Here is a 15926-nt window from a genome sequence, read left to right as displayed (position 1 = left end):
TAGGAGAAAATACAATTAATGTTTTCATAGTATTCAATCAGTAAACGCTTTTATCAATTATATGAATAGCTCTTTCATTAGATAATTATAGGATTGACTGAATGATAGTTAATAAGTCAATAATAATCTCAGTCGCTCATTGAATGGCGTGAACGCACGCCATGATCAATTAACGACTGATTAATGCAATTGAAACGGGAACATTAATTCGATTATAATACGAATAATATGAGCTCGATACAATATCGTTAGCTTTAGAAAGTTAGTTTTAATTAAACGTGTGATTAAGTTACGAATGCTCATAAACCTGCAATGTATTTCACTTATAAAAACAATATTAATATTGGGTGATATGATACCAGCGATAGGATATTTTACACACCTTAAAGCCTTTAAGAACCGATACATAAAACGGTTAAAAGTTATGTTTATTTAAGATAACACGAAATATATAATAGATAGCACTAGTTGTTTTTAGCTTCAAGGATAAGTGACTCAGTGCTATTACCCCCACATGGGACATAGCATCTAGGACCCCATGGTTGAAGGCTCATTATCGGTGTAAATAATATTTTATACTCGTATTTTTTATAAATTCAATGTCTATGGACGTACGAGTCTAATTAGGTATCATCCGGTGGACCAGTAACTAAGAGAAAAAAGAAAAAAGACTTGTTATACCAACAACATATCAAAGCAATTACAGTATGGTGTGTAATCATAAAATAATTTCTTCGCAATGAAATCATAAACTCGCAAGAGAACGCCTGCGGCCGATTTTTACAAGAATCTCGATGGTTATAAGGCCATAAACTAAAAATATTACGTAGCTAATAAATGTCCTGCAGAGAACTGGCTTTGACGCGACTTAAATTACTTGGCTTCCAGCTCTTTTCATTTGCAAACTTAATATCGAGTCCACGAATAATAAAAAATGGTTCAGCTTTGTTTGCTGCACAAAAGTGCTATATGGCAGGCGTGGTATAACGTTTTCATATCAGTACTTTCACTTGAAAAATCTTCTGAGGATCTTCAGATGAATATTACTCAGTTGAGTTTTTAATATGTGAACTGGTAGCTTCTACCTATGACATATGGTCCATTAAAACAAATTCTTTTATTTAAAACATTTTGCTGTAGTACTGCCGAAGTTAAGCGATGGGCGGAACTTACGAAGTTAACAATGAACTAACTATAGACATTGTCTTTCGTTGAGCAGTGATGGTTATCCCATCAAGTAGAATATTTATTTTTAAATTAGAGATTTATATGAATCCGCACTATAGCAGAACGGATTGGTGGATTTTCAGGTATTTAAATGGAATACTATGTTTGCATAAACATCAGTTGCAGTGGAGTAAGCACCAAGTCTTCTTAAAAGCCTTTGCTTTCTTGCCCTTGCCCAGTAGTGGGACTTTAACAGGCTGTTACTTAATCTAAACAAATATTATAAATGCGACATAGTTACTGTCTGTCTGTCTGTTGCTCTTTCCCAGCCCATACACAGGATTTGATGAAATCTGTAAGTAAGCTTGAACCCCAAGGAAGGACATAGGCTACTATTCTATGCCTAATCCCTAAAACGCAGGCGACAATAAAACATCTCAGACCTCAGAACAACCGGCAAAAGAATCTCAGCGGGAGTTTTTGTTTTTCGATATATATATAGTACAGTATAGTATAGTAGATAGATATATATATATATATATTGTTTAAAATGTAAATATATTGTTATTTGAAACGACCTGGAGACGATCGTTTCATTCTAAAGATGCGTCATCATCTATACAATAAGCTACATCAACACACGACATAACAATCCAACTGCAACACAGTTTAATTTCGTTGCAAACTTAATGTGAATGCATTAAAAAAAAATACAATCGCAATCACATAAAACTGTGGTATTTATACAGCGTGCTTAAAACGCCATCATTGACTGGATTGAATCGTTTAATGAGACCACAACTTTGCTTCGGCGTATCGCTGCTCATTCGCAGTGCTTAATTGAGCCGACACTAAATGAAAGGGGTTAATACACACATTACATCCGATGTGGTCGTAGATAAATTGAGCTACATCAGTTATATGTTTTGGAACATTTGTATTTTATTATCATTAAAATATAACACGTGTATATCAACCAACTTGAAACGGAGCATTGTTGATGTAAGCTCTAAATCCTTCTAATTGCAGGAGAGCGGGATTATTTATGTTCTTATTATACTAATTATTTTTTATATTAATGAATAAGACTAAGCAGATTAAATTATATTATAAAACTCTTGGTTTAATACGAAAAAAAAAAACATTTTTCTAAAATGATTACCAAGAAATACACTTTCATTTGTCCTTTTATATACATTTATACGAATAATTTAGATCTAAAGATATTTAGGTGAAATGTTTTACCAGATAGATCCTATAATAAAAATATTACATTTTCTGCACATGGACGCAGCCCTTGCAACGGCAGTAATTAATACCGTCAGTGGAAGCAGAGACCGGTATTGTTTTCAAGGCATAATTGTGTATCATAATATTTCATCCGCCTTGATAATTATACAATAAAATTTTACTTCGACGATGATATTTTTATTACTTTTGTGAATCCCTTACCACTTTGTACGTACGAGACAGTTCGTAACAGTTTTTTAATTTAATATTATCTGTGTTCAAAGTTACTGCTCGTACCCAAACCTTGGGTTGAACCATTGAAATGAATATGAAACTTATTCATTGCAATTCATTCTTTTTATATCAAATCGTTTTATTTTTTTCAATAAATACTATAAAAAAATATAAAATTATTATAATTTCAAATTACATTAAATCTCGACACTGACATACGTATGCTGTAAATATAATATTCAAATGTAACTCTTCTGTTCGTATGCATTGTGTGTATGTAACTGTTTTATTTTACCCGGACGAAGTCGGGACGGGGCACTCGTTTATCTAAATATTTTATAGACAGTTAAGAATATTTAAAGTGTTAATTTATTCGTTTCGCTCTTAAGAAATTTTTAATAAAAGTCGTTACGTATAAATTCTCACCATTGTGAATAAAAAAACCTGCCTTCTCAATTCTATTTGAAGATATGAGACCAAGTTTATGGATCGGAATTTACGTCACACACAACTCAATGGTTATATAAATGTACATTCCTGCATATAACATAAAGGATATTTTGCAACACAGGTTATTATGTTTAATTATGTTTACTATTTATGAATGCTGTGGTTTAGCTGCATTTCATAATAAAGTTTGGATTCAATATAAATTTTAAAAGTAGTTTTAATTTTTTTTAACCTTTTGTTTAGTCAAAAGGTAATAAAAGCTTTAATCTCTTCGAGTTTTGTTCGCGTTTTACTAAAATCTATAGTGATTTTCAAGTATCGCGAGATCAGACAGACTAATTAACGAAAAAATGTGCTCCTAGCTTAAACCAATTACTGCCCGCCATAGATTACTCTCTTAAATTAACGTACGAGCACGGCCTTACTTAATCTTTATGTACATACATGAAAATATGTACGGCTAAATTTATTATGCCTACAATTTATTGATAAGTATAAATATAGATATAAACAAGTCGAATATCAAACGAGACGGCCAATCTCAAAGCTAGATCTGCACAGGAGTTATCTTTGTTTAAACATGTGTGTACAAATACAAGTGCACTCGGTATTTTATTACTGTTTTAGTTGGGTGGGATAGCATTCCGACCAAAAAGAGATAAGATGCAGGACTGATGGTTGTACGTGAACTTCGACGCAACTTCCTCTGAGAATTCCTTCGCATAAAACTCGATTGCTTTTTATTATTCTGACTAGTATATATCATATTAATACTAGTGATCGTATAGTTCAAGATCTAAATGTTATTGGTAAATAAATTTAATGATGTAAGCACATTAAGGTAAAAACATGAGATCATCTTCGATGAATGATTAACAACGCATATTATTGAGAATTGTAGCAGTATTTAACCTTGACGTCACAAATAGAAAAAAAAATAAGTGGTAGGAAATAAATCTTAATTGATGCAACAAAAACACGAATCGAATACTTATTTCGGATAATTATTATTTAAGGCCAGTCTTGATTTAACGTAGTTTAGAGTCGAAATAATAAAATTTTGCCTTTATAATAATTATACACATCAAATTATGAAACAGGATCTAAGTCTACTCATTATTGAAATACGACCTTAAAAGTTTTAGTGTAAATAGTTAAACAGACATCACTCTCTTTCTATTATTTATCAGTAAACTGACAGATGAAAGAAAAGGATAAAGCGCCACGTAACAATACAGCCGCTATGATATATAAAAGAAAAATCAAAAAAGTACAACTATTTTTGTTAAAGAATTCTTTATTGCACTTTAAATGATAAAATATATAAGTTACATGGTTACATAAAATATAGTCCGAATGTACATAGATGCATTGTGTAAAATGAGCTGTTTTATCTCTTCCAGGGAACCTTTGGACAGTGGACCAGTTTTATAATATGTGGGAAGGGACGCAATAAATAACGCATTCATACATATGTTAACGTTATAGTTTTCTCCAACTCATATTTCTATTATATCTATAACACCTTCACTTTCTACGTTACGGATTACATTGAGCTTTGCAATGATCTCAGTTTTATTAATTGATTACTTCGCCTGTTCCGATGGTTTGTCACGACTAAAGATCGTGTTTCACGGGTGCTAAGATATTTAATAGCGAAGGTTACGTCTTCATCAAATCACGAATACGCATTAAGTCGTTTCGATTCTATTAAACTCATTGTATGTTCTTTAGCTGCTTTCATGTTTTGTATACATTTAAATAATAAATGTTTAAAATCTCTTGTCGGTCTACTTTTTCGGGTGATTTTGATTAATATATTTCTTTACTGAAATTGTGTTTACATTTGGACATGTAAATAAAATAATATAATGCTTCTATATATTTAAAAGGGAAAGCCGGAATTTATATTAAAAATATTTTTTCGTGGCGGGAACGAAGCTCAGTAGAAAAGTATTCGTAAGGATGCCGTCAGACAGGCGGCCGACCGTAAAAATCTAACAAATCTTTTCTGTATATTTTATTTAATTCAATGCCATATAAATATAGGCAAATATTTACGATTAAAATTCAAAACCGTCTTTATTTAAGCTGAGTTAAGAAAGTTATTACTAATTAGTATCTCATGCGTGACGTGTTGGTTATAGGTACACCGTGTGTTATCGTACCGTACGATAATTTTTTTTTGTATCTTAACGAAATACACTTTTTTTTATAATTTATTTTACGTACGCGGTACTTATATTGAATAATCTAATGCTTATATTCGAAATATTCGAAGCGTGTAACCCTTTTTCTATTTTTTTTTAAACGACTGCGTAACGTCTGTCGGCGACGCGAGCGTTAAAAAACTGTAAACCCGACCTATGATAGTATAAATAATATGATCACAATCATCTATCGTTGGTTTAGAGTTAAAGTTACCAGATGTAAACTAAAAAAGTAATCACATAAAACATGTTTTATTGAAATTCACGAAGCCGTGTTGGAAAATAGTTTGTTCAAAATACATTTTCAGTGTACAAACAATATCGGATGTACGGAGTTACGACGCTTCCTCCCTGGAGGGCAATATTTGGTGTATTCATGCACGAATTTACTGACACTCCATAAGCATCAATTTGACGGACGTATTGGGGCCTCTTTTCGTATTTTTGTTTCTATTACGTATCTAGAGTAATATTATGAATGAGTAACTTTGAATTTGATGAAATTTGGTATCAAATACGGTTTAACCACAAGGAAGGGCCTAAAATACTTTTTATGTTTAAACTTACGACTGTTCCTCCGCCCCGCACACCATACGCGGGCAAAGACTTGTATTACTTATATATTCACTAGAGTTCACAAAAATCTGGGTAACAAAAATTTTTTTGGTCCAGAGTTTGAATGCATTATAAGAAGACTAATTACTTTAATTAGCATAAACCACTTCATACCATCAATCCACGTGGAGATCCAATGTCCATTATAGCTATAATCAAGCTGCTTCACTCGCATTTTAAATACGAACACAACAATACAAATTGCTATTGTTTGCTGGGAATCACTGAGTAGGTGATATGAACATTATTAATTATGACTTCTGCTAACCAAAATAATTTCTTATGTGTATCACGTGTATGCTGACAATATTCAGATATATTTACAACAGGAGGTGCGAGAGACGTATCAGATAATTAAATAATGTAACTCCAGGCAGAAGGGACGTAACATATCAGTTAAAAAATTGTTAAAAATTCTTACGGCGCCAATGTCTATGGGACTACTTATCAATGATAGGCAGTTTGCCAGTTCGCCTATTTAAACGGTTAAAAAATTGATAGAATAAAAATGAATACTTATTATCGAGAAAATTAAACGCACGTCATAAATAATCATATAGTACTATTAAAACACGAGGTGCTAATCTGTATTTGGCTCCCTAAACATATTTTCATATTAAAATTTCAATACAAAATAGACAATATAGTGTTTTTCTTAAATTACATACATATATAAGAATTACGTTTTTTTGGTAATGTCCATCCAGCTGTTGGAGTGTGACGATGTGCGAATAACGAGCATCAGAACACTTCCGCTTTTATAATGATGATGATATCGTTCCGTCCGTTTTCGGCCTCTGGACATACTCAAGGGAGACCAGCCAACTACGCAGAACATATCTCTCGCTCTCTATTTCTTAACTCCCATCACCCAATGGGACGACAAAATCCGAAAAAAAAAACATCGATAATATCACGACTGCTACAAATGAATCACTGAATCATCGATTGGGTTTAATTCGACAATTTAAATTCGATTAATCGTTATTACAACGTACACATTAATACTTCTTGTCACATGCACTAAACGTTATCTACACTTGTTTCAAGGTTCAAAGTCAATAACCGTTTTATTGTTACTTTTTAAAATACATACATTGTCATAACACATCTTTGCAATAACATCGTTACAAACAGGTTAAAATAAAATAATCAGTGAATACTTATTTATATAAACAAAAAAATATATTTTATTATTTCCTAGCCCCTTGGGAAACAAATTAGCTATCGATGGCCTTCCATCAAACTTATCCAAGAAGGCAAATATATTTATTAGCAGTTTTGCCAAACATGAAGGATGTATAACTTGATCCATTTCGTCGATATAAGTCGATTTGATTAGATACGAGGTGCAAAATTTCGCATAATAAGATACTGAAAGGATGCTTTAAAATTCTCGTCAAATTTTAATTTGATAAAAGTCACTTCTAAAATAGGATATATTTTATTATATTAAATACATACTAAAATTTTATGAACGGTAACATATGCCGTTTATAGTTTTTAACATAATATGTTAGCTAGAGTTTTATTATAAACACACAAACCTAACCTAAAATATTTTAAGCTATCGATTTCAATGCGTTTCATACATTTTACAATCTGTTTTTAACAAATAATATATATATATATATATATACATCAGATGGTCATCTAGAATATCAGTCCAGTGATACTGTACATAGTTTATAAAAACCAGTGTAACCAGATGACCACCTCGTACAACGGTTCAATGCGGACCGTTGCGATAGTCACCGTGCTTATAAATACAGTTGTTCGACTTTTTTTATAAAATCAACAGCTGTTATATTTCGAGGAATAAACTGTTAACATCCAAGACTAGTTACTCGCATCAACTTTGCATTAATACAATTTTGTTTTTATCTTGATATTTTTGCTATGCTAAAATTAGAATAATAAATATACATATACTATAGCATACAACTGACTACCTGATTGACCACACTGACTGACTAATATTAAATGTTATAAATTTCTGTCAGGTTTCAATGATATTTGGCATTGAATCTGACATGATTTAAATATATAAACAGATATGATAAGAATTAGATACATAATTAAATAAATAAAATCATGAGTAGATATATATCTACTCATATACCAAGCATTTATAGCTCAATACTAGTAATTTTCCACCATGATTGACGTCTATGTTTACTGCTTGCTATGCTTCTCAGTCGTAGCTCGAAGTTACATAATACTAGCCTAGAACCTTACACAAAACAGGTTTACTAGTGAAGACAATTTTGTTTAATCGGACTATTAATGTCACATATCAAACATGCAAACTCTCGAACCGTTTATCACACAAAATGCACAAAAAGTAGACTTAGCGCTACTGCATTCTCCTAACAAAGTTTAAGCCGCACAAGAAAATTAAGGTAGTAAGTACGTATGCAAAATAGCAGTAAAACAAAGCATATGTATATGCAAACATATAATATATTTGTGTATATATATATGTACATATATCTTTCAAAAATCTATATCAATAAATAAATTTAATATGGAAAGCATTATTTTTTCCTAACAGTAGTTAGTTACCGAGTATTATCTATAAAATATAGAGGTATATATGTGTATATGATTTGTTTCGATATATTGTATTAACTTTGGTCAAAAACATACATACATACATTATTATATCATGCATCGTTTTATAGAGATGCACTTTGTATTCTCGAGGGTACTACTTTATCGTTCGGCATAAAATGCATCCAATGTCCTGCTCCGTGTCATAAAAGTGATACGTGTATATTTAAACCAGGTCGTTATTGCAGATTGATTGAATTTAAATTATAAAGAACATATAAAAAAAATATCGTTATCAATATCACAGCTATGAGTCATTCTAATGCATTAAATTGAAATTGAATTAATACTGAGGCAACGATAATGTGCAGCAAATCAACTTACAAAACATATATTAATAAATAGAAAACTCTTTATACAATTATATGGTTGTTTATAAGTACATTTACTTGAATATTGTTCAAATCTAAAGATGAAATAATAAACTAAGTACCGTATTTAAGTGGAATAATCACAAATATAACTTTATGATTACTTTTAGAAAATTCAATTCCTTAAGAGTTTCTTTTCAGAAAAAACCCTAGTCTAGGAGTATATTTTGCATTCATGCAATCTCCTTTACATACATCGTGAACGAAAATAGAAAATTTATAATCCCAGCTTTCTTCCGACGTTACTTCAGTCGACAAGTTTTGTAATACAATATTATTAAATTTCTTTAGTTAGTTTATGTCAAAGTTGTATCCATCCGATTCAAATAAAACTTTAAACATTATGATAATTGATACTATTGAAATGTCCTTAAAAAACTTTACAGTGCAAGTGTCTGCGCAAACTGCACTCTCCGTTCCCTCACACTCATAATCCGTAGAGACGGCAACGTGACACGACCGGAGAGAGATCAGGGATAAACTATAATATAGTTCCTCACTTTATATGTTTTATTTTATGAGATAAAATACATTAACTTAATGTTATGTGAATGGAAATATTGATCAGCTCTTTAACACGAAACGCTGATAAACGATGAGCGTGTATTTCAAATGGGAAAGTATGCGTGTTTAATTGTCAGTCACTCATTCTTAAATTGCTTTTAAGATTTTGATGAAATTTGACATTGAAGTCGAATAGACTTAAAAATATCGATAATATAAACATTGCATCATAGAAATTCTCGCACCGATATTTTTTCCGACCAGCAATCATTTTGTTTAAAACAGTGATAAAACTAAATAAATAATAATAATATTTTTACATATGCATGCGAAAAGAACGTTAAATAAACATTCAGACGTATGTTCGTAAAATTTCTGTTGCGTAATAGCACACACATACACTTTTGTATTTAACTAAGATACTGGCACTTCATAGACAAGACTACATAGCCCAACAACTTTTACCAGCCGGATTCGGTATTTGGTCCCACTAACTGAGGATCCGTATCCTTCCATACTGGCCACTAGACCACTTTAAAAGCTTCCAACTAAATATCGTCAACGGACACATCGTATCAAACTAAGTTTAAAAGTCATAAAACTATATACCAATATGATGAAATAAACGCCGTCATCCTGTCAAAGGCCGGCAACCTTGTCCGACATCAATCTATGCTATCGTTCCAAACTCAAATGGCATTTGTATAAACCAAATCATGAACTGGAAATTGACCTTACATATAAAAATTGGTTAAGATAATTATACTGGCGGGCAAATCGGCCTGATGGGAAGTGGTCACCAACACCTAGACTCGATATAGATGTTATATACCTTGTGCATTTGGTTACACTGGCTCACTCATCCTTCAAACTGGATCACAGCAATAAAATGGTGGCGGTAGAATATATGAGTTGGTGGTACTTAACCAGACTTAAGTAAATTCTTTCGTATAAATATGCATATGGACTTTTATATTTTGCAATACTGTGTTGCGAATTAAAAGTAGTTTGAGCGAGTTTAATTACAGACATAAGAGACTTCTTTTAACGTCTACTTACGATTGTGATATCAATCACAGGAAGAGAAAAGAAAAACAAACAACTTTGACATTGTATTGGAGTGATATTGGTTGAGATCTTGGGTAATGAATGGCGAAAAAATGGCTTTTAGAAACTCAGCGAAGTTTTTATCGAAACTTTGAACGTAAAATTTTATATCCTTTATTAGTTATTATTAACAAGGATAATGCTTTTAGTGGCATGCCTAATAGATAGACATTCGTACGGAACGGATTTATCGTAATCGTCCCATTTAATTTATCTCGAAACCAAATCGTACCCATTAAGTTCAACACTATCGTTAATAACGGTCAAAGTAATGATTCCGGAGTCCAGTTTTGATCCCGCACACGTCCGACCCGCGACTCTCGGTCAATTGATTGAAACGCACCCGATAGTCCAACGTTACTCACAATAGCTGAATTAATGGCTGAATGAGATGACATCAATCGGCCTTTATTGAAAATGTTTAATGGTTTTTTCTACCGCATATATTTTTTCATTCCGTTTCCATTAGGACCGGTAATGTGTTTTCTTACGATTTCTATTTACAAAAGCTAGCGCTTCTTACCTTTCTGTTTATCTTGCCGTCACTGAATCTGTGAACAATGAGAAACATTTATCAGTGGGGCATATAATATTTTATATTTATATTAACTTTGCACAATTAATTATAAAGCAGTTTAGAAAGAAGACGAAAATACTTGACATCATAACAAAGAGGAGTCAGGCAATAATTGTCGTGTAGAAAAACGGAATTGCGATTCAATGGGAAAATTCTGCGACTATGCTTGTCATCACAGATATGATTGTATAGTTGTTTTTATTTCATTATAAGAAATAAACAAATATTTAAAAATTTTATTTAATTGAATAAATATGTATGTATTCAAATAATATATTGAGGTAACTTTTCCTGGAATTATGTTAACATAATGAAGAACCTTTATACCTCGTTCTACCCATACATACTCCCATACCTAATCTATCCTTTCATTTTTGGGAGTCATTCGAGAAAATCAAATACACGTAATTTAATAACATAAAAGACCCAAGTTCGGCTTAACCCGATCGCTACGAATTCAGGTGGCCGAAAATCATGGAACACTCAAAGGATCTCGCAAAGGCCCTTGACGTACTGAACTCGTTTAGAAACCAGTACTTCAATGGTTCGTTCGCGTCGAGTTTAACAGGGCTGTGCGTTACACAATTTCATGGAATATTTTTAATGTTTTGTAGTAAAAAAAAATACTGACTAACAAAATTTATATGTTACTCAAATCATAACTAATGTTATAAATACACTTTACTTAACTACTCATTTATTTAATAAGCACAATTTCAAATTAATTTTAGTATTTAAACTTGACAAAATAGATAAGCATCGTTGAATTTCAATTTAATAAAATCGATTAAAAGCGTTCGAGTGCCAACTTTTGAATTTTCTCTTAATGAATGGCGAATTTGGCAACCCTGACAACATCTCAAGGGTGCTCGTCGCCGCTCGCTACAGAGGACGCATTAGTCCGCTTTCGCCTTCGAATCCGCGCCTCTAGAAACACTTTCCACGATCTTCTATTAACACAGAGTACCTACTAGATGCAATATTAAAACAATTTTTCAAAAACTGTTCTTACTACTCATATTAACATTGTTGCAAAAATTGAATTATGACGAAACGACATGTTTTAATAAACGCTGTTGAATAAATAATTCGAATAAGGTAATTATAAAAACTTTTTAAAGATAAAAGATATCTTATTGTCTTTAAATAAATCAAAAAACAAAACTTTCGTTATATTAAAGTAATTTTAAAGAAATCAAAATTAATGATAATATCGTTAAAACATTAAATAAGCTCTTGGTTATAATACGAAAGTTTCAAAATGTAAAATAAAATAAATAAGGTCTAAATATTTACTCTCAATCATCGCTCCGATGCCATCCTTCTTGCCTAAGAGTTTAGACCGTGCCACCATTCTAGTTTCCGACTCGACGCGCCCCGGAGCACTTATAACCCGCGTCGTATCCGCTATATCCGCCCTTAATAAGGGACTCGACGCCTAATTGAGTTAACATAGGATTAATAACGGTTTAAGGTTGAAATATGTTTACCGGAGGTCGTTTCGAAGGTCTATTTCCTACAAATATAAATATACTATAAAAGATGAACTTACTGACGCTAATTGAGTAGTCAAGTCAATGTTCGCTAATGGAATTACTGTGAAATGCGCGCTATTTTCCTTTTAATACGCTATAACCGTATCGGATGAGACGGCTGCAAATTTAAGGTAAAATGTTTGATATAATTACTGTTTCTAAATATCTGAATACCTTAAAGTAAAGGTGACGGACTCTCCGTTTATGTTTCACTACACAAACATTATTTACTCAGTTTAGTTTGGATCTATTTGGAAATCATACATCCAACATTATGATACTAATACTTTCTCATTAAAAATGGTTCCCTAGTATGTAAATAAGGAGTATATTAAATTACCCTTTATCTGCGATTTTATTGACATGATATTAATAATACAAATTTTAATTTATTCAGTACCAGTATTCATGTATATTTTATTTCTCGCGGTTTAAACTACCTACATACAATGTTTCATCAAACTCGCGTCAGCAGTTTATATATATATAAATGTTACGCTGGCCCTGGAACTTTACCTGCGCGTAACTTGTAATACTCGCACGTGACATTGGCGAAATAATCTGTGCCCTCTTGGCATAAATAAAAGCCAAAATTTAAAAAAAAAAAAAAAACTTGTAATACTTTACACTCGAGGGATGTAATAAAAAAAGTCTGCGTCCTTCCCGGGGACTCAAACTATTTCAATTTTAAATTTCATCTTAATCGATACAGCGTGAAGATAGTTACTAGATAGTTACTTTCGCATTTATAATATTAGTATAGACAAGCACGAATTCGAAACAAATTATGGATCATTCAAGTATCTGAATATAACGTAATAAAAAGAACTTCGAATTCAATATAAAATCTGCCTCGTTCATACCCTTGGGAGATCGTTCAATTTGTGCGCTATAAAAATTGCAAACCGAAGCGGGCAGATCTAACTTTCGGAATCGGTGATATTTTTTAATTGCTCGGTTATTAAATTGTACGAACAAAACTGCTGCTGAAGGGGCTTATTAAATGTATACGAGCGGAGATAAGCCTGTGTACGTTTGAACGGTCGTTATTTCATACGATACCACTTCTTTCCTCTCTAACGATACAGCTTGAGAGTAACAATCCGGGAGCCTATTCTACTAACTTATAACGGTTACAATACTTTCGACGATTCTATTCCGATACTTTTTATTCCGAAACGATTACGCCGATTATCGTCGATGCGACTGCGATATAATTTTTCAATTTTGTAGTAAAATTGATCCCCTGTTTCCTTTTTACATTTTTCATTGAAACCAAACATTATATTTTACATTTTATTTTTTTTCATTTTTACATTATATTTTATGGGAAATATTTTTCGTCTTAATATAATTATACATCTTAGTTTTATCTGTATACATATTTTGTATAATTTCTTTTGATATTAAATTGTAACAGAAAATCTTAAATTTATAGTTCAAAAATAAGTAAAAAATTATCTTATTGAAATCGTGATTTATTACAATAATAATAATATTTAATAAGAATAGTACTAGAATGAGATTAATCAAATAAAGAAGACATCGTTGGAGACAATATTTATGTACCTTTTGTGTAAGTACTTAATTTATTAAATAAAATAGTCAATCGTAATTAATCAAAAATTGCATCTCGTTAACAAAATACGAGTGAATTTTGGAGAAAATATCGTCTTATTCGTATCTAATCAAGATATGCGCGAAAGAATCACGAACATATCTTATTCAGATATACATAATACAAACAAAGACAATATTCTAGAAAATACAGAAACGAGCACCGAGAACATCAAATTCTAGAGGTTATACATAACTTCAACTTTAAAAAGTCATCAAACGAACGAATTGGAAAACATTGCATTAGAAAAAGTAATGATTATTACAAATAAAAATATTAAGTGTAATTGAAGTGATTGTAGAAGTACCTCTGGCTTTGTAACGTGAAAGTATGTTTCTATAGTATCATAATATAGTCAATGCTCTTCCACACATTTGAGCTTTTAATATCTTTGCAGGTACGGGGTAATCTCTTGGGATAATGAATTTTTACCCACCTTCATGATACGAACTTTTGAGCCTTTCGTGCTGATATAGATTTTTATATTACACTACACGTATTTTTCGCTTAATTTAAATGTTAATAATAAATAAGATTGATTACGTCATAATGCATATATATAAAACTAGACAAGAAAAACTGTTGCTCTTATAAAGAATGATGATTGTTAAGAATTATCAAGAAAAACATTATGAACACTAAGAAATAAGAGTTGTATATAATTGCAGTAATTACGTCAAATATTATTACACTAAAAAGAAGAATAATATCTCGTCTATTAAGCAGTAGACGGGGTACGCCCAGTATAACTTATAAAGCTATTCCACTGAGGGTCAGCGGGAATAGATATTTCAGATTAGCTCACGAGTCTTCCCATATCGAACGCGAGATAAATTGTAGATTTTAGATTCAGCGGCCCCGCATTTGAACCCGGGACAATCGAAAGAATCCACCATTATCACAAGTCTAGGTTGCATTTACGAATAAGACCACTTCGATTCAATGTATAGGAATCTGAATAGCAAACAGATCTTGTTGTATCAAATAAAGTTACTGATCTATACAACTCGAATAATTCTATTACTTGCTTGTTGTATATAAATTACAAATGTCAGATGACAATTTAGTTTATGTTACTCAGAAACGAGTGAATCATTGATAAATGCTATGTTGGTATAATGTGAAATGGAATTTCAAATGTAATTAATCTTGTATGCCAGATAATAATACCTACGTAAATATCATAAGTGACAATACGATGACATTAACAATTTTATACAAAAACGTAAATCAAGTTCCTATTTTTACTTGTCTTACGGAAAACGGACGTACAATTGTTCCTCGAAAGGATTGTTACTTCTGACCTTCTAATAGTGATAGACATTGACATTCTATGAGGAAATAACTATTAACTAGTGGGTCGCCCGCGAATCTTCGCGCTTATTTAACAGATTTTTTAGAAAGTGTTTATTTTTACTTGTTTCGAGATAAGCGTGTTCATTTTTAACAAACTCTCGTTATGTTAAAACATCTTCACCCCCGATTACACATTATTTAAAGTTATTAAATATTTTTTTATTAAAACACAACAAAGAACAACGTGTGTCGTAGAAGTTTCGCACCTTTTTGATTAATTTTTTTATACAGCCGTTCTCTAACCGGCCAGTAACTTAATTATTTGTAAAATCGTAACAATTTAGTAAATTGGAATCAAGAATCCTCTTTATTTTTCTGCACATCTACGGCTTGAGCTCT

General features: G+C 31.6%; 1 protein-coding gene across 6 annotated transcripts in view; it reads right to left on the bottom strand.

Moving 5' to 3' along the window:
* LOC125068082 (putative polypeptide N-acetylgalactosaminyltransferase 9) overlaps positions 1-15926 on the bottom strand; it is a 180270-nt gene that overhangs the window by 16054 nt on the left and 148290 nt on the right. For all 6 annotated transcript variants that reach the window (XM_047677076.1, XM_047677079.1, XM_047677075.1 and 3 more), the window contains one exon: positions 11025-11052. The gene's annotated coding sequence lies outside the window, so the exon portion shown is untranslated. The remainder of the gene's footprint in view (positions 1-11024; positions 11053-15926) is intronic.

The sequence above is a fragment of the Vanessa atalanta genome, chromosome 13, assembly GCF_905147765.1.
Source record: "Vanessa atalanta chromosome 13, ilVanAtal1.2, whole genome shotgun sequence".
Classification (NCBI taxonomy): Eukaryota; Metazoa; Arthropoda; class Insecta; order Lepidoptera; family Nymphalidae; genus Vanessa; species Vanessa atalanta.
The sequence above is the reverse complement of the archived record's forward strand: the minus strand, read 5'-3'. Positions and strand labels throughout refer to the sequence as shown.